Below are 19,410 nucleotides of genomic sequence, written 5' to 3'. Positions count from 1 at the left end.
AAATAAAAATCTAAATATTTTAAAGTCTAAAAACTTAAAAAAAAAAAAAAAAAATGCAATCAAGCTTGATTTTATTTCCTAGTTTATCTACTTGAAAGATTTATTATTATTATTATTATTAAGTGTATGAATGTTTCCAATGGAACCATTTATGGATTAGACTTTCTAAAATGTTCATATCCAAATTTGCAAAATGTCCCTGATTGTGTATGAGGTTATGAGAAATCGTTTTAACCTTTAGATTTGCCGAAAACATCTCTTGAAGAACGCATGAATGTCGTGGCACAATCGTGTTTTGATACCATTCCTCAATGTAGTCCTTGTGCTCCAAAGAATGTTTAATCTACATTCTAGATATTTCATCCATTAATGATTAGTATCGAAATTTTTATATCTTTTATAAAAATGATATGCAGCGAAATGATTCATGCATCTACATGCTTTAATCATGCATCTAGAAAAAAAAACTAAAAATGAACTCTAGATTGAAATATAGTTCCTATGCATACTTCCCCGACAACGACGCCAAAATGTTGAGGCAAATTAATTACCTATCATTCAATTGTCAACCCAGGGGTTTCGTAAAACTTGCGAAGCATGCATGTATTGTATATGCTATAAATTAACTTTCAATTTAGATCAATCTAACTACGAAACCAAATAATGACAAACCAAATTCACCTATTCTAATTCAACAGTCAATTCAAAATAAATTATAGTAAAATTATAGTACAACATGCAGAATTGAAATCTTAATCTATCACACTTGCAGGAATTGAAATCTTAATCTGCCACACTTGCAGGAATTGAAATTGCATTAAATGAAATCTACTCTAATGGATCATGTGTGCATTATCAAATCAGGATCCTATGAAACGAATAATCAAAACCACAATGACATGAAATGAAAGCAAAAATAATCATTCTTAACCTCTCACACAAGAAAATATATAAAATCAAATAAAAACAATCACTCTTAGCCACTCATACAAGAACATATATGAAACCAATAAATCTTAATATATGAAAAAAATAAATCTCACACATTGTAGTTGGCCAATCCAAAAGCATGAGAGATGGAAAGTCAAGAGGCTCCAAATGCAAACATAACCAAATCAAAGTGAACATCACTCATGAGCATGGCGCCAAATACAAATTCTATATTAAAAAAATGAGCATTTCCCAAACTTTACACATGCCTTTGAAAGGAGGAGGCTCTCCTATTTATACAAAAACATAAGAAGTTACCTCATTAATGGAGGTCCATTATTCTTTCCCTAGATCCCTAAAAAATATCATAGAGTTACAACTCAAATAGGTAATGATGAGACACATATCCTCTTTGACCTTTATCCAAATATTCTTCCATATCTTAAAGGGAATTCGAATTTGAGCATTGGAGGCCACATATGGGTGCCTTGGAAGCTTCCAAATAACCTATACATGTCATGAAACTCAAGCCACTTTTAAGTATTAGCAAGTATATGTCATTTTTCTAAGTTTTAACCATAAATTCACTTAAAATACTAGAAAACATTAGCTTTTGGAAAACAAAAAGGTAACCCCATGTAATCATGAAAATGGAGGCTAATGAAAGATTATATGGCTATGGAGTTGCGACATGTGAGTGAAATGGTGGCAATAAAGGTTAAAGTGGATGATATTTTGAATACATTTTGGAGGCTCTACAAACCCTGTTTTGCGTCATTTTTAGTTCCAGGTTTACAACAAAACAAATTTCTCAAAGAAAGACCATACTCGGTTATATGTAGCTAGAATTTATTAAATTCCTAAAAAATATGTTATTTGAAGCATATTCATCATATTAGGCATGAATCTAACCTAAAGCATCTTGAAAATTCCACTTTGAACTTAGTGGATAAGCGATGTCAAAATTGCAAAATTACAAGTATCCTCCAACGAATCTTAAGAAAAGTGTTGAAAATAGCAACAAGAAATGCTAAAGATAGAAGTGCTAAAAATAGCACTGCTATAAATAGTAGTTTGGGTATCGTGCTAGATTGAGAAACAGGGAATGAAAAATGGAAGTGCTAAAAATAGAATTGCTATTTTTACCAATTCAGGATGGATTCCTATTTTAGTTAGCCCCTGGACTAAAAATAGGAAGTAAAATTCAAATTTAAACTTAACAGTTGTTTGAAAATAGATTAATTAATTCACCATGAGTTAATTTGTTGTGAAAAATCAAATATGAAGTCTATGTGAGGACATGCAACATTTTCTCTATTAATTGAGGAATTTATCCATGAGTTAAAGAGATAAGGATGAGTTCTAATTTGAGTTGTAATTAGTTGGCTCAGTTAACTGAGTCAAGTCTAGTTAGATTGATTTAAACAGTTTGTTTAAATTAATTGTGAGTTCAATTAGTTAATGCATGCTTGCATATAACTGCTGCACTTTAGATAACTGAATATTCTCTCATGAATAACTCATGCATGCCAGTTTAGATAGAGACCCAGTTGAGATCAAAGGAGGGACAATGTACTATTAGTTGGATGGATTTTTCCTATAAAGGAAGCTCATCCATGGAGAAGGATTTATCTCCTTCAGGATTGCGTAGTTGGATCAGAGGTTAGTGAGTGTGTGAAGTGGCCAATTCACACAAGTGGCTACACTGGACCCCAATCAAAATTGCACAAAGAAATAGGAGGCTTGGAGGGCAGATCAGGAGGTTTGAGAGAGGCCTTTGACTGTCTATGAGCAGCAGAGGTATTGCAGAGAGACCAGGATAGCTTTTGAGTTGATTCTTTTTATAATACTAGCTATATTTCCACTTGTATGATAATACAGAGTTGGGGTTTTAGTTTGAGGCTTTCCCCTGGTTATATCTTCTGTGTTATGTGTGATTTATTTCTCCATATCAGTGATATGTGTTCTTATTGATGTTGCTCATGTTCGATTAAGCTTCCGCATAATTGTTTGTAGAAGTGGATCAAGTATTTTGATTTAGTATATTGCATTATCAGGGGATCTACAGTGGGAATTTCTACATGGTATCAGAGCAAAGGTGATCAAGGAAGAACATTATACAAGAAGGGAGAAGTTCGAAGTTTGTGATTCCTAAATATAGAAATCAAGTTCTTATCACATCTCTATTTCACCTATGGCGTTCAATGGTTTAAGACTAGAATATGCCCTTGATGGCAGTTCAAATTATATAGCCTAGAAGGATCGCATGGAAGCAGTACTAGAGGATAAAGGTATAAAGGACTTCATTGATCAAGAAGTCCCCAAGCCAACTGGTGTTGTTGAATTGGTTGAATGGAATAAATGTGTGGCTAGAGCAAGGAGAATCCTTCTGGAGGGAGTTTGAGATCACATAGTCTCGAGTCTCCACGGGAAGGAGACATTGTTTTCAATGTGGAAAACATTGAAAGATCTATATCAGAATAGTAGTGATCAGAGGAAGCTGGCACTGAAAGACAAGCTTCGGAAGATCAAGTGTGAAAAGGGCGACACGATCTTTACGTATCTGAACAAGCTCACCACATTCAGAGATGAGCTTGGAAGTGTAGGGATCACGATAGCTGATAATGACATGGTGAGTCTTGCACTCCTTGGTCTTCCTAAGAGCTGGCATAGCTACCAAGACTCGGTTAATGGAAGAGAGAAACTACCGGATTGGGAACGACTTTGGTTGGATTTCATGTAGGAGGAGATAAGAAGAAGCACCGAAGATGGTTCTTCATCCATGGAGGATGAAGAAAAATGTGCCTTAGCGAGTAAGGTGAAGAAGGGGGAGGAGAAGGTTTCTCATTCCGAATCCAGTTCTTCCCATGGTGGGAAGAAGTTTGACAAATCGAAAGTGTGATGCTTTCATTGTCATGAGGTGGGCCATTTTACTACAAATTGTCCACTGAGGAAATCCAAGAAGGGATCTGTGGAAGAATCAGAAGGTAAGGAATTGGCGTCACAGTTTGAGTTGGATTTGACACTGTTTGCATGCATGGTTTCATCCATGGTGGGAAGTGGTTGGTTTCTTGACAGTGGATGTTACAGGGAAAAGTGTCTATTTAGAACTGCTCTATCCCACTAAGGTGTGACAGCTGCCTTAGAAACAAACAGAGAAAAGATACTTATGTTTTTCCTTTATGAATTATAGATAGAGAGGAATAGAAAGACCAACCTCTGTCTTGCGCTAATCCTTTGATTCGATCCCTCTCTTCTTTGATAGTCCCCAGCTATCTGCTCCCTTGCACGCCCAGCTTCACAAAGTACCTGTAAGATCACAGAAGCATAGCACTATACAAAGACATGGATCTATATTCATAAACAATCTAGGATCAGATGTAAATTGACCATACAAATGTAACAAGCATCAATGATACAAAAGCATGGAGGAAAACTCAAATAGCTTTTATTGATAAACAAGAAAAGATCCAGGAGGAGTTACAACCAGTTGTTCCGACCCAGCATCAACCTCCCAGCAAAGAAGCCCCTCTTCACCTCAAACAAAGCTTAGATCACCCAACAATCTGATGTTTGTCTCTAGAAACCAACAGCAATTCCTTACAATATGAAAAATTCCGGCCTCTGGATCTCTGGGATGAGGGATCCATATATAGATATCTGTAAGGGGGATGAGTCAGCTTGTGATTTGATTAGTGTCTTCTCTCTGACAGTTCTTGCTTCCACTTGGAGACTGAGGGCCTCTTACTCATCCTTGGTCGAATTCAGTGAGGCAAGTGTCACAGGAGAAGACTCTGGAAGCTTCCATTGCCTCTCCACCTCGCGGAATGACACTGCCATTTTTTCATTTCTCACCCATCGCACCCCACAGAAGGGACATTTGAAATGCAACGCACCCTCACAGTGTATTTGGGTGAGATGCAACACACCTAGCCAGTGGAGCAGCTGCAATGATCCTGTTTTGACCAATTTTGAGTAGTTTTTCATGGAGAACTTCTGGGAGAAGCTGTAATCTGTTGACCTTGTTCCTTTAGGGGCTAGAACAACACTTTTAGGGACTTAGGAGCCCTTGGTTTATGGACATTTCATGCTTGGGGTTGTAGGGCACAAAAATGTCTATAACAGTTGCCCCCTAAAGGATGAGACCGTTAACCTTTTGGTGTCGGGTGAAATGCTTTATTATGAGGATCCGAAGTTCTTTCAATGCTGGGAGGAGACCTGTAATAAGATACAATACAATACATTATCTTCATAATATTTTCATGATCTAGCTGAGGCGGGCATTCCCATGCTCAGCTTTATAAATTCATTTTCACGTACATAGGACAGACAACCATCTGAGTGTAGACTGATGATTCTAATAGAGCCATCATCCTTTTGATAGGATGATTATCTGTGCTGCAATGATGTACATTTAATGTCTTTATTTCCCTGAATATATAACGCAACCCGGATGGATGAAACTAGATCCGGGGTCTTCAATCTCGTCCGATCTTCACTCAAAGTACAAGTCGATCCATGTGAGAAATGTCCTGAAGTCGAACATGGAAAGACATTGCTTGATTACCAGTCAATGATGTAAATTGTTAACAAGCGCGAGAGGAATCACCGATAATGATAATGACCCTCAAGGTACTGCAGTACAATTCACGTGGTGTGAATAAAGGACTTGGCGTCGAACACCACGCAAAATCTTTCGGTAAAAGGCCATTGATGTATACATGTCGCCAGAAGTGAGAAACTTGCCATTGAGGCATACAAGCTTCAAAGTACTGAATAGGGTGTTCTTAGATCAACTTCTTGGATAATGAGCTGATGTCGACAAGAAGTGATCCGTCACAGGAGGGCCTTAATAAATCCCACATCAATGACACGGAATGGAGCAAATGATTTTAATGGAGGTGAAAACGATATGGTGATATAAGGTTCAGGGTGGCGATTATGAAAGAATGGAGTACAATGTATGGTAGTGGGTGAGACACAGGTGAATTCTCTGAATGACTTCTCTTGAACATATCGGCGACACTGATGTGATGTATTGGTAGCATTAACCCCAAATGTGGATGGTATGGCGTGACCATGGTGATGTGACCAGTGAATGAAACAACCCAACCCGACTCGGACACGGAGTGGAAGTGTCATGTTCAAGAGCGACTTGCTACCAACAAAGTTTCTTTTAGTTTTCTTCCCAATTTTTCCCCAGTCATTTCTGACCAGTACCTCTTTATTTTTTTCAAGCTTGAGGAGGATCACATATGCTTGTTCTATAATTTTCCCTTCGAGCAAACCCATCGCTATGTTTTAACGAGCCTAGCGATAGTGAAACTCGTTCTCATCTAAAGACAAGTTTGTTGCTATTAGTTTTTTTTAACGAGTTTAACGACAAAGATAACTCGGTCCTTTTCAATTTTAGAGAGTCTAAAAAGGAACATAAAGGTAACTCCAAAATTCCTTTTCCGTCATCTAATCCCTTAAATCCGAAAAAGTATAAAATAATACAGAAGGGATGGATTTTCGATACTTTTAACGAGCCGAACAAAACAAGTGCTCGATCTTTTTGTGTAATAATCCCTCAGGTCCAAAAAGATTAAAATCTAGAGGAGGGATAGCACTTCCTGTCCCTTTAACGAGTTGGAGAGGCCAATGGCTCGACAATCTTTTCATATTTTACGAATCGGTTGAAAAGAGCTTAAAGGAGACTCGTCTTTTGAGGAACGAGTGATAAAACGGGTAGTAGCTGATTCCAGGTAAGGTTTGGAATTTTCCAATCACAGCAGTGTCACAAGGATGGCTAGTGAAATCACTCTTCGCAGCTGTTCCTCAAAATGGGTAAACAATCAAATGGAGGTGAATGATCAGCCAATGAAAAAGTGGAGGTGATGGTGCAAACACAACCAAGGCTTTAACGGCTTAAGTACTACATTCACGATGGTTGTTTACCGGGGAATAGTTCATTTTTTAACGAGCATAAACGCGGGTGGAAACATTTGCTCATGTCTTATGTTTATTTTTTAACGAGCTTGAACTATGTGCTAAAACTGCTCGATCAATCCAGTTGTGTGATAAGAATGTCTCATATAAAACGGCAACTTTTAGAGTTTTGCCCCACATCCTTTCTTTATGCAAGTTAGGAAACGACCAATCCAAAAAACAGATAAATGATCGTTCTTTACTTGCACTCCAAAAGGTTTGCATGCCCTCAGGTATAAAATAGAGTTTCAAGGTTACCCCTTCTTTAGTCCGTTAAAACATTTGTTTTAGGAGAGAGGCCTACCTCTTACAAGTTACCAAAGATAGTTCTATTTACGGCGTAAACAAAACACTTCTCTGGCGATGTCTACCGAAATAAACAAAGGTGAGTGGCGATGCCCGCCAACTCACATAACTTTGACAAGAGAATCTTGTTCTAGAATAACCCCCTCTTCCAATCACGGACGGGGGTACAGACTAGTCATATTCTCCCGCAGAAACCTACCCTATACCCGAAGTTTTCCTGCCGAAGCAGACCAGGGTGCATGCCCCCTGGGTTTCAGTCACGTCCTCTCGAATCACTCGCGCTCATCGGGTGGACGGACTGGAGATTGAGACATTTCTTGCGTGAAAAGACCATTCAGGGATGGTATATGACTATTTGCTCTGTATGATCCAGGAAATGAAAGCTGGTCCATGAGCTTGACCACTCTTCCTTCGTGCAGAAAACACATTACTCTAAAGAGTGAGGAGACAATTGCTCCCATGCAATAAATATAGTCTCGTCCAAGGAGTAGATTGTAATCTAGGGGTCCTTAAACTACCATTACGTTCGTGTGAATGGTTTTCCCTCTCAATGTTATGGGCACATTGGGAAGGATCCCTAACGGTCGACTGGTTCATTTATCAAAGCCTGTTAGATTTCTCATCTCAGGCAAAAGTGATGGCGAACCAAGCGCTTTCCAAGCAGTTGAGGAAAGGATACTCACAAAAGCCCCCTCATCTATGATGGTACCAGCCATAACCATTCTATATATTTGAACAATAATCCGGAATGGTATACTGGCCGATAAACGGGGTCTGCCTAGTTGATTCCAGTCGAAGGAGACAACTAGGTTGCTTGGAGGTGGGACCGAATAGACGGCTGGGTACGACTCTGACGAACTTCCTTCCTGTGATAAAGGAATGGGTAAATTGCCCCCATGTTCGTTGGAGTCTGTGCTTATGAAAAGAATTTGGACGGTGTCATCCTTGTTCACTTTAGTGACTGTATCATCTGAAGATGGAACCTCTAAAGGCAAGACCAGGTCAACTGCTGCCTCGACCTTTTGACTTTCGTCTGGCATGGATTCAGATGGTTTATCCTCAATGATAGGTGCTTCGTCCAACCACCTGGACAGGCCAGCCGGATTTTCAACTAGTGACGGACTCGGCAATAGTTTTTTATATCCAGTAGGAAGTCGTAACGGTGAAACCGGACGATCATCCAAAACTCTTTTAGCTTCGTCTAAGAAGGGACAACGGTGGACGACATGATCGCCTTCGCACAGTTTACAAGGAAATCTATATTTTCCTTTTTGTCCTAGGGCTTCACTTCACTAGTTGACGGTGTGTTTTCAACATGATCATCAGAGGTTGATGACACCGGGTTGTGCAATCGAGGAGACCAGTCCCTTAAGATCCGAGGGATGCAAGGACAATCTCTGTGATAGTGGTCTCCTTTACAAATGACACATGGCGATTTAGGCCTGGTCGGTGCAGTGTGTGGATTTTCGTTAGACGACACTCGTGTGCCCCCATTCACTTTTGGCTCCTTCTTCTTCTTCTCTTTCTTCTTCTTTTCCTTCTTCTCCTTAGGTACTTGACTTTTGGCTTTACCAGCCCCATCAAGCGAAGAGGAAGGAGGAGAGGAAGAATTAGAGGAAGTAGAAGGTTGGTGGGTAACTCTGGACTCGTCTAATTTCTGATTCGATTGTTCAGGAATTGTGGTGTTCTGAATGACAGAGGTTGAGAAGAGCCATACAAGCAAACCAATTGTCAGTCCTGGAAGCGACAATGTGGCCGTATGGGGTGCACCAACATCTCCCCAAGAGGAGAAGGGACTAGGATTTCCTCCAAGGGGAATTCCTTGGTTGGTGGATTCCATTTTCTCAACCCAAGATCAACGTAGGAAAGGGGTAATGAATATTCCGTTTAACATTAATTTTAGACGCTTTGACACAACTTGTTTTTTCAGTTTTTAAGAGTCGAGAAAAAACAAAAGATGACTCTAGTCGCCTTTGATTTTTAATGAGCCTGAAGTGACAAGTGCTCAGATGGACCTTTTCTGTTAAGGAGTCTGAAAAGGAACGAAAGGGACTACTCTGGAAGTCTAGGTAGAGGGAGTACCAAACCAATCGCAAAACTGTAGAATACTTTTTACGATACGACAGTCAATCTTCCCGATTGTTGTGTTCAGTTCATTGCGATCGATAGGGCGGCAGACATAGCTTCCTATGGATAAAGGATTTAAGCCTATAGGGGTCTCCCAAAATATACTCGACGGTACGTGGGAGCACAAGTCCGTACTGGCACTTATCATCTCAAAGTGGAGGAATCACCCAACCATCAGTGAGAACAACAGTTACCAGGCTTTACGACACCGGAATACGTCTCTAGCCTAGACCTCTAAATGTTGTGCGTTAAGTTCCAAAGCGTTGTTAGATTCATTGAATTTATTTTAAGTTGATCTTGCTTATGAAGTTTGCCTTTCGGGTTCACCACGAGATGTAGATGTAATTCATAAAATGCAATCTAAAGATGATAAACAAACTTTTTATCTCTTTTGTGCAATGAAAATCCTAGCTACTAGGGAAAAGAAAGACAGAATCTTTTCACAAAGAGCAAAGAGCACACTCTAAATGCACTTTTCCTAAATCAAGCCAATCAGACTGTCTATATGCAAATGCACATCCATGTATTTGTTTTCGACTTTCTTAGTATATGGATGCTAAAAAGAAAGTTGATGTACAAATCTGAATTTCTTTTCAAGCGACAAATATAAACAAGCTTCTTTTCGAAATCAAAAATAGAGACGATTACGACAACTTACGATTTTGAAATGAATACTTGTTTTTGATACTAGAAAATTACAAATTCAGACCAAAAGCAATAGTAACAGGATAATCGACCATCAACAGCAATCAAACTTTCTCCTACGATCGAAATCGACACTTGCGACAGATTCAAATCAAAGGACGACAGTACGACTATGCTACTTTTGCAAAGGAGAACTGTAAATGACTCAACAAACACAAAAAAACATCTACAGTTCTTTTGTACAAAGGAGGCAGAATAACAGCAAGGAAAAGGGGTTTCAAACAGACATATACCGATCACAGGCAGCAAAATTTAGGGATAGAACTGGAAAGAATGAATCACAGAAGCCACAACTGCACAGAGCTAGTCTAATCAGCGCACCTGTAACACAGTGAATCTGAAATGCAGCGCAGGTTGTCCACTCGGGAAGTGCGCTGAAATTCAGAATCTCTGAACAGTACCTGAACTGGGCCAGAAACGAGACTCTGTTTGGGTTCCGGGTCACAGTTTACAGTTCAGTTCTTGGTTTTTGGCCGAGTAAAAAGTAATCAGTAATGCAACAATCAGGGGTAGATCTAAGGAGGATCTAAGAGCTATCACAAGGGCAATCAGATAGTTTGTGAATCAGTTGTTTAAATCATAAACAGATCCAGTGGATGGATTGAAGCAGCAGTTATCTACTTTGCATTTGTTATGGCAAATGCAGTTTGAATGCTACTTATAAGTTTATGAAACAAACAACAAAGAATGATAAACAGACAAACTAATTATCTCCCCAGCGGAGTCGCTATTTTGTTACAGGGAAAAGTGTCTATTTAGAGCTGCTCTATCCCACTAAGGTGTGACAGCTGCCTTAGAAACAAACAGAGAAAAGCTACTTATGTTTTTCCTTTATGAATTATAGATAGAGAGGAATAGAAAGACCAACCTCTGTCTTGCGCTAATCCTTTGATTCGATCCCTCTCTTCTTTGATAGTCCCCAACTACCTGCTCCCTTGCACGCCCAGCTTCACAAAGTACCTGTAAGATCATAGAAGCATAGCACTATACAAAGACATGGATCTATATTCATAAACAATCTAGGATCAGATGTAAATTGACCATACAAATGTAACAAGCATCAATGATACAAAAGCATGGAGGAAAACTCAAATAGCTTTTATTGATAAACAAGAAAAGATCCAGGAGGAGTTACAACCAGTTGTTCCGACCCAGCATCAACCTCCCAGCAAAGAAGCCCCTCTTCACCTCAAACAAAGCTTAGATCACCCAACAATCTGATGTTTGTCTCTAGAAACCAACAACAATTCCTTACAATATGCAAAATTCCAGCCTCTGGATCTCTGGGATGAGGGATCCATATATAGATATCTGTAAGGGGGATGAGTCAGCGTGTGATTTGATTAGTGTCTTCTCTCTGACAGTTCTTGCTTCCACTTGGAGACTGAGGGCCTCTTACTCATCCTTGGTCGAATTTAGTGAGGCAAGTGTCACAGGAGAAGACTCTGGAAGCTTCCATTGCCTCTCCACCTCGCGGAATGACACTGCCATTTGTCATTTCTCGCCCATCGCACCCCACAGAAGGGACATTTGAAATGCAATGCACCCTCACAGTGTATTTGTGTGAGATGCAACGCACCTAGCCAGTGGAGCAGCTGCAATGATCCTGTTTTGACCAATTTTGAGTAGTTTTTCATGGAGAACTTCTGGGAGAAGCTGTAATATGTTGACCTTGTTCCTTTAGGGGTTAGAACAACACTTTTAGGGACTTAGGAGCCCTTGGTTTATGGACATTTCATGCTTGGGGTTGTAGGGCACAAAAATGTCTATAACAGTGGAGCTTCTTTCCACATGACCGATGATAAGAGTTTGTTCAGTACTTTAGAGGAGAAAGATCTCCAGATACTCATAGTGATGGGTAATGATGAAAAGTATAGTGTCTCAAGTGTAGGCACGGTTATTTTCTGATGGAGCATGGAGCTCGCCTTACCTTGACCAATGTCAAGTATGTACCAAGACTGAAGAGAAACTTGGTGTCAATCATGATGCTGGAAGATAGAGGCTATGATGTAGTCTTCAGTAAGGGAAGGGTTTTCCTTAAACACATCATCACTAGACAGGTGAAGTAGATCGATTCACGAGTCAAGAACCAGTATGCTCCTGAGGTTCAAGATCCATGCAAAGCCTTAAGGAGCAAGGGAACTGATGGAGACTTGGTGGTTGAGAGGGAGAGTACATTACCTCTCAACATGCAGCACCAAAAGAAGTCTCAGATGATTGTGGAGGAGCCACAATTGGTGAAGCAGCTTTAGGAGGTTGTGGAGTAGCCAAAACTAGATAAGTTGAGAGGAGATTGAGTAGATCTACTCATGCAGAGACCTCTAGTAGGGGGAAACTTCAAGACAGGTGGGTAGAGGGATCACATGCATCCATACCTCCAGGTAGGAGGTGGGGCGATGTGGAGTGATCATCCCAAGGAGGAGGGGCAGGATCCTTGAGGTACCCAACCTCTTTTATTTGAATTTGCTACAGGAGCCCCAATGAGGAGTCACGGGACTGACTGATTGGGTAGAGATAGATGCAGATGGAGTGACAGAGAGAGCTACAGTGTAGGAGTCCCAGGATTGTGTAGAGCTAGCAACTTGCAACAATGCGAGAGGCACAAGAGTGTTGCACCAGTGTAGGATGGCATAGAGAGGTGTGCAACGGTGCAAGATGCATGGAGTGTTGCAACAGTTCAAAGGTCAGAGAGGGAGCACTTGTCATCAACAGGTAGAGCTTCAGCATCAGAGTATGTTTCTAGCCCAACAGAGAGGTCAGTGGGGATTTTTTTTGTTCCGAGAGTTGATGGAGCAACCACACTTGGTAGAAGTGTTGCATGCAGAACATTCCAGAGGTACAAGATCGGATTACAGTTGAATGCCTTTCTTGTTGAGAGGGAGTGTTGAAAATAGCAACAAGAAATGCTAAAAATAGAAGTGTTAAAAATAGCACTGCTATAAATATCAGTTTAGGTATCAGTGTTGGATTGAGAAACACGGAATGAAAAATGGAAGTGATAAAAATAGAATTTCTATTTTTAGTAGTTCAGGATGGATTCTTATTTTATTCAGTCCCTGGACTAAAAATAGGAAGTAAAATTCAAATTTGGACTTAACAATTGTTTGAAAATAAATTGATTAATTCACCATGAGTTAATTAGTTGTGAAAAATCAAACATGAAGTCTATGTGAGGACATGCAACAATTTCTCTATTAATTGAGGAATTTATCCATGAGTTAAAGAGATAAGGACGAGTTCTGATTTCAGTTGTAATTAGTTGGTTCAATTAACTAAGTCAAGTCCAGTTAGATTGATTTAGATAGTTTGTTTAAATTAATTGTGAGTTCAGTTAGTTAATGCATGCTTGCATATAACTGTTGCACTTCAAATAACTGAATATTCTCTCATGAATAACTCATGCATGTCAGTTCAGACAAAGACCCAGTTGAGATCAAAGGAGGGACAATGTACTATCAGTTGGATGGATTTTTCCTATAAAGGAAGCTCATCCATGGAGAATGATTTATCTCCTTTAGGATTGCATAGTGGGATCAGAGGTTAGTGAGTGTGTGAAGAGGCCAATTCACACAAGTTGCTGCACTGGACCCCAATCAAAATTTCGCAAAGAAATAGGAGGATTGGAGGGCATATCAAGAGGTTTGAGAGAGGCCTTTGACTGTCTATTAGCAGTAGAGGTATTGCAGAGAGAGAAGGATAGCTTTTGAGCTGATTCTTTTTGTAATACTGGCTATATTTCCACTTGTATGATAATATAGAGTTGGGGTTTTAGTTTGAGGCTTTCCCCTGGTTATATCTTCTGTGTTATGTGTGATTGATTTCTCCATATCAGTGATATGTGTTCTTATTGATGTTGCTCATGTTCAATTAAGCTTTCCCTTAATTATTTGTAGAAGTGGATCAAGTATTTTGCTTTAGTATATTGCATTATCAAGTGATCTACAGTGGGAATTTCTACAGTTCCTAAGAACAAGTAATCTGCAAAGGTGATTAAACAAAGGGAATGAACTAACCTTTGAAGCTTCTTAGTCTTGAGAAATCAGTGCCTATCCAAGACCACAAGAAACATATCGTCTAGACGTTGACTAGATTCTTATGTGGATTTCTTCTTTGGAGCAATGGAGACATTGTGACAACATATTACTTACGTGGAGGATGCCTTACACTGAAAGACGAGTGTTGGACAATAGGAATAGATGCTTCACCCTTACACTTGAGGCTCGCTTTATTCGATTAACCTCGTTAAATAAATAGAGACTGAGAACCTTACCCCCTTGAGCTTGGCTTCCTTACCTGAGTATTGTATTCTTTCACTTTAAGTGCTTGCTTGCCAAAATAAAGCTTCCTTCATGTTATTATTTTTGCATTAGGTAGGTCTTCCTTGCTTTCTTTACATATGGGGCCAAGCATAGTGAGCCCCAAAAAGGCTTGTTCCATGAGGTTCCATGAGCTAGGGCAAGGATCAACAAACTTGAATTCAAGAGACCTTTGCTAGTTGTCTATAGTTCATCATGCCTTCAGCCAAATAAGTGGTTTTGAAAATAAAGACACCCATTACCTATTCTCTTTCAATTTTTTCAGCTAATTATTTCTTGGTTATATCCAATTTTTCCCTAAAACCCTTGTTTTCCATTACAATCGAAGTGTAATTAACATACCATGGGAACCTTGGAATTCACCCATGTATGGGATTAATCCACTTTTACACTCTAGGGTCACTTTAGTCCCAGTTACATTCATACTTAAAACCAGCTTGCAAACTCCTTGAATTTTTCTATAAATTGGAGACTTGGGAGAAGAACCTGCCCAACTTGCATTACTAACAATAATATGCTTTTTCCCTTGGCCAACTAACGGAGCTCAAAATGCTAGAAACTCTATCGAAACAACTCTAAGATCTCTTTACCTACCTATCCTTTAAACTGATACACCCAATTCACAAAGCAATAGCCAACTTCTCATTATCTTGATAAGCGCAAAAGCAATAGATAGCGTATGACTGTGTTGAAAGATAAAACTTCCTTTTGCACCTATGTATGGACCTTGTTCGAAGCTAGGACTTCTTAGTAAGAATTGAAAGTTGTAAATGCTCTAATCCATATTAGTTTATGAATACGTCCTTATGTTTCATATAAGCATAACATCAAATTGAATATCACTTATGAGCTTTGAATTGAAAATATATATTCCTTATATGTTTGTTGTGGATGTACTTTAAATTTCAACATTAGCCACATTATTATTGAGTGGCACGGAATCCATTAACATGACCAAACTTACACAACTAGCAAGCTTGATTCTTGTAGTGGTTGTTCTCATGACTCTTATTATTATGGGCATCCTAAAAGAAGAAGCACACATGAAATCAAGAAGAAACCACCAATAATAGGGTCTCAAGCGGATTTATTAGGACATAAGGAAGGGACACAAAGGAATAGAATTAAGTGGATCTCTTCACCAATGCAAGGTAATAGTAATCCTTAGAAAAATTCTACATAGTCATCAAGTTTTACCTTAATGGAAGTAAATTAGTTATGTTACATTGCACATGGGGGGTGGAACTGCCAGAAAATCATGGAGAATTAGCTAAAGAATGTTTTGGTTGGAGGTGCTATTATTGTTGGATTTGGTGTAGTTTATGCTGGTGAAAAAATTTTCATTACTGTAATGAATGATGCCTTGAAAGTTATTAAGAAATATAGTGGATATCTAGTTGTTAATCATCCCATGTTTTCGACTAAAACTACTAATTGATCATATGTCACAAGAAACTTAATAATTGTAATATTGAAAGCATACTAGAGGTGGTTATTGCATATTACATTCTTCAGTAGCCCATGGATGAGGTTTCTTACTACAACATAACTGAGAAGTTGAAGCCTATTGGACTTGACCCCTGAATATGGTTATGCCCTAAAACCTCTATCTGTTGACTTCTAAGACAAGATGACACCTTATCAAGGACCCCAGATCTCACAACTCTGCCAATTGGTGCATGTTTATGGGTCTTTTTTGGATGACTATAGAGATTCTCTAAATCCTGGAGTCTGAAGTGGCTTACAATATTGATCTTAACAATGTGGCACATGTATTTCCATTTCAGAAGCCACAACTATTGTGCTTCCTTATTGTTTAAGAATCCTTTCTTTATTATTTACTTCCTTATTCTAAAAAGTTGAAACTTGAATAGGGGACCTTTCAATTAGCTGCATCCATTGGGAATTCCAATTCGATTTACCCATTGAGAATTTGGATGCCCCAGCTAATCACTCAATTTTGTGACTTAGTAACATCTCATATTATATATATCTATTCCCTATTTTAGGGCCTTGCAAGAAGAAGTGTTTGTCTGATTTTGGGATGATTAATCAATGTATTGTACCCTTGAATATGAAGAAGTTCAATGATCAATATTTAACAAATGTGTCTTTGAAATAAATTTGAAGGTATTTAATCAATAGTCAATCATCAATATTTTATCTATATGGCCAACCCCTTGCTTTTATGTGTTGGCATTATTGGAATTGTTGTTCTGTTCTTCGGGTTGGCAGCCTAAACTATGTTTTAGCTCTAGAATTTGCATATAGGATACCTAATATTTCAATGAAACCAACAATTATTATTGGCATGGATGTTTCACATGGTTCTCCCGGGTATGCAGATTCACCTTCAATTTCAGTGGTATGTGTATTTAACATGTTATCAAGGCTTCTATCTTGAATTGACAGACATGGTGAATTTTAATATATGTTGTTTTCTGTTAATGTTTCAAGTAATATATATTGTAGCTTCTTTTTAAAGCTCTTATAATGTGTTTTTCAGTGCCATATTTGTATGTTTATCTTTGTTTCACTTATACTTCCATGTATAAGTGTTTTTGTTCCTAGGCCTAAATTATGTTACAGAACATTAATTACATATTCTGTATGTAGGTTAGAATTATGTGATTTGATATTAACTATTCTTGCATTCTAATCTATCATTTTTTCATGTGCTTATCAATTAGGCATTGACTCACAAGTATATTTATTGGAATTGATTGTTTGTTTGTTTTGTTTTTCTAATTGTAACATACTTATTTCGTATCACAAGGTGTGTCCTTCATTAGTTTTGCTACATTATCCACAATAGAGCTCAAAAAGACCGTGTTTTATCAATCAATTAGATCCTCTCCCCCGTTAAAGTAGTTCACACATTTGAGCATCTTAGAACTATGCATTTCTAATTTTCTAAAATCAATTTAGGCTAAAATATGTTTGGAGATATAATTTTTTAGTGTTTATTTCATAACTTTCTATGATGGATATTTATCTTATTAATACATAAATTTTCTTTGTGAGTTCAACGACTTTTCTTATATGTATCTAGAGTCTAGACACTATGTTTTTTAAATAGACTCCCATTTACAGTACAATTTATACATTATTGATTGTTTTAAATAAATCTGTTGGTAGGTTGTCTCATAGAGAGAATGGCCCTTGATTTCAAGATGTAGAGCTTCAATGAGAATTCAGACCCCCAAGGTTGAGATGATTTAATATTTGTACAAACCTTTTCCGTTAGGAAAATATGAGAGAATGATTAGGTAGTTTTATGCATGTTATTTCATAATAAGGTGACTGGCATATATCATTATTAATGTAGATGTAAAGATAATAATTTATCGTTTCATTTAACAGTCCCTTTGACCTATTTGTGTTAAGTAGTGGACGTTATTAAAATTAAACTATCTTATTTATATTGGTTACACAATGTGCTACTAGTATATTTCTACCAATCATGCAATCTGTCACCTAATGTAGAACAAAAACGGCAACAAATGATAGTATTTTGATATGTGGTCAATGATAAGGTATGTTGGAAGGCCATGGTAGTATGACTTGTCTAGCATTGATGACATAAATAAAATGAGAAACATAGCCATTTTACCTTTATGTGCAATCCTAGGACGCATGGTACTTTTGAAATGATCCATGAGTTGTTTCGAGAAGTGAAGTTAAGAATTGCATAATAATGATTGCAAAACTTGAGCAGAGTGCCCTCTACCCCAACTACAAAAGGCTATTATTTTGAAAAGTGCATATATAATATAAGTTTATTACAATGCAGAGAAAGAATTGCAAACATCAATTGAATTACAATTGAATTTTAGTCTTTCCCTAAAGTGTGCCCCAGATAATCATTATAGAAACATTGATTAAATGACAATGTAGTTTAACTCTCTTCCCAGAGTGTGCCACAATCTTACTGTGTGCAATCATGGTACATATGGTTATTGTTGGAGTTCTTCATGAATTATTTTGAAAATTTCATATAAAATATAGCCATTGCATTATAATGTAGAACAAAAATTGCAAACATTGATTGAATTACATTGTAATTTTAAGTCTCTCCCCAAAGTGTACTCTAGATAAAGTTTGTTTTCTGTGGCACGGTGTGTTTTCATCAATTTATCTACATTTGTGATTGAATGAGTCTTTTAGTTCTTTTGAACATTTCAAATAGTTACTAATGTGGTCTTTATTATAGAGATGGAGTTAGTGAATCATAATTTGACCAGGTCCTGAATGTTGAATTACAAGCTATATACAAGGTTATGTTAACTCTTATCCAAATTCATTCAATTTGTAATTGGAAGTCAAAAATTTCTCATATGGTTGTTTTTGTGTTTTAACATTCCTCAATTTAAACCATAAACTATACATGGTTATTTGATCTACCAAGCATGCAATCACATAGAGGTCAATTATAAACGTAAAATCACACTAATTTTTTCATAGAATAATCATCACACAAAGCTATTTCCGAGTGGTGGTCTGTGTTAGCGCTTGAGATTTCACCCTAGGCTGAGGAAGGTAAACCTTCAAGGCAACATCAAACCATTTCACCTCGTAGCTAGCCCTACGAGGTATGAGAAGGCTCTCTCGGGTCAGATTCGGTAGATTTTTCAATATGATAAGCTGACCAATTAGGAATAAAGATTTTAGGCTAGTAAATTGATAAGGGGGGTTGATTTAAAGTTTTTGGGGTTTTTGGTGGCAATTGGAGGGAGTGCAATTCAGGGTGCGGGGATTGGGCTCAGTTTTTGCAGGGGGTTCTTTGGGGCAAGGTAGGAACTTGTGCTGATGCCTTTGGCTTGGATGAGTGATCAGGGAAGAAAGAAAGGAGGTTAAAGAGAGAAAACAAGGACTTTGAATCCTCTTTAAACAGTGGAAAACATAGATATTGAACAGAATTAAAAGCTGAGCATGGCATGCATGAATTCAAACTTTATCACTTCATCTTGTTCAATTAGCAGCAAAGAAAGAGAGATGTAACACATAAACAAACTTACAGTAACAATTAGAAGACACACCATCAACACAATGATCC

The 19,410-nt window shown here is 38.0% G+C and overlaps 1 pseudogene; it reads left to right on the top strand.

Annotated features, from left to right (window-relative positions):
- Positions 1 to 18,863, top strand: part of LOC149189524 (protein argonaute 4A-like) — a 155,359-nt pseudogene extending 136,496 nt beyond the window's left edge.
- Positions 18,864 to 19,410: the final 547 nt, after the last annotated feature.

This window comes from Pinus tabuliformis, chromosome 3_1 (assembly GCF_031772625.1).
Source record: "Pinus tabuliformis cultivar Carrire ecotype Pingquan chromosome 3_1, CPIR1, whole genome shotgun sequence".
NCBI classification, from domain to species: Eukaryota; Viridiplantae; Streptophyta; class Pinopsida; order Pinales; family Pinaceae; genus Pinus; species Pinus tabuliformis.
Note: the sequence above shows the minus strand (reverse complement) of the source record. Positions and strands in the feature narration are given on the sequence as shown.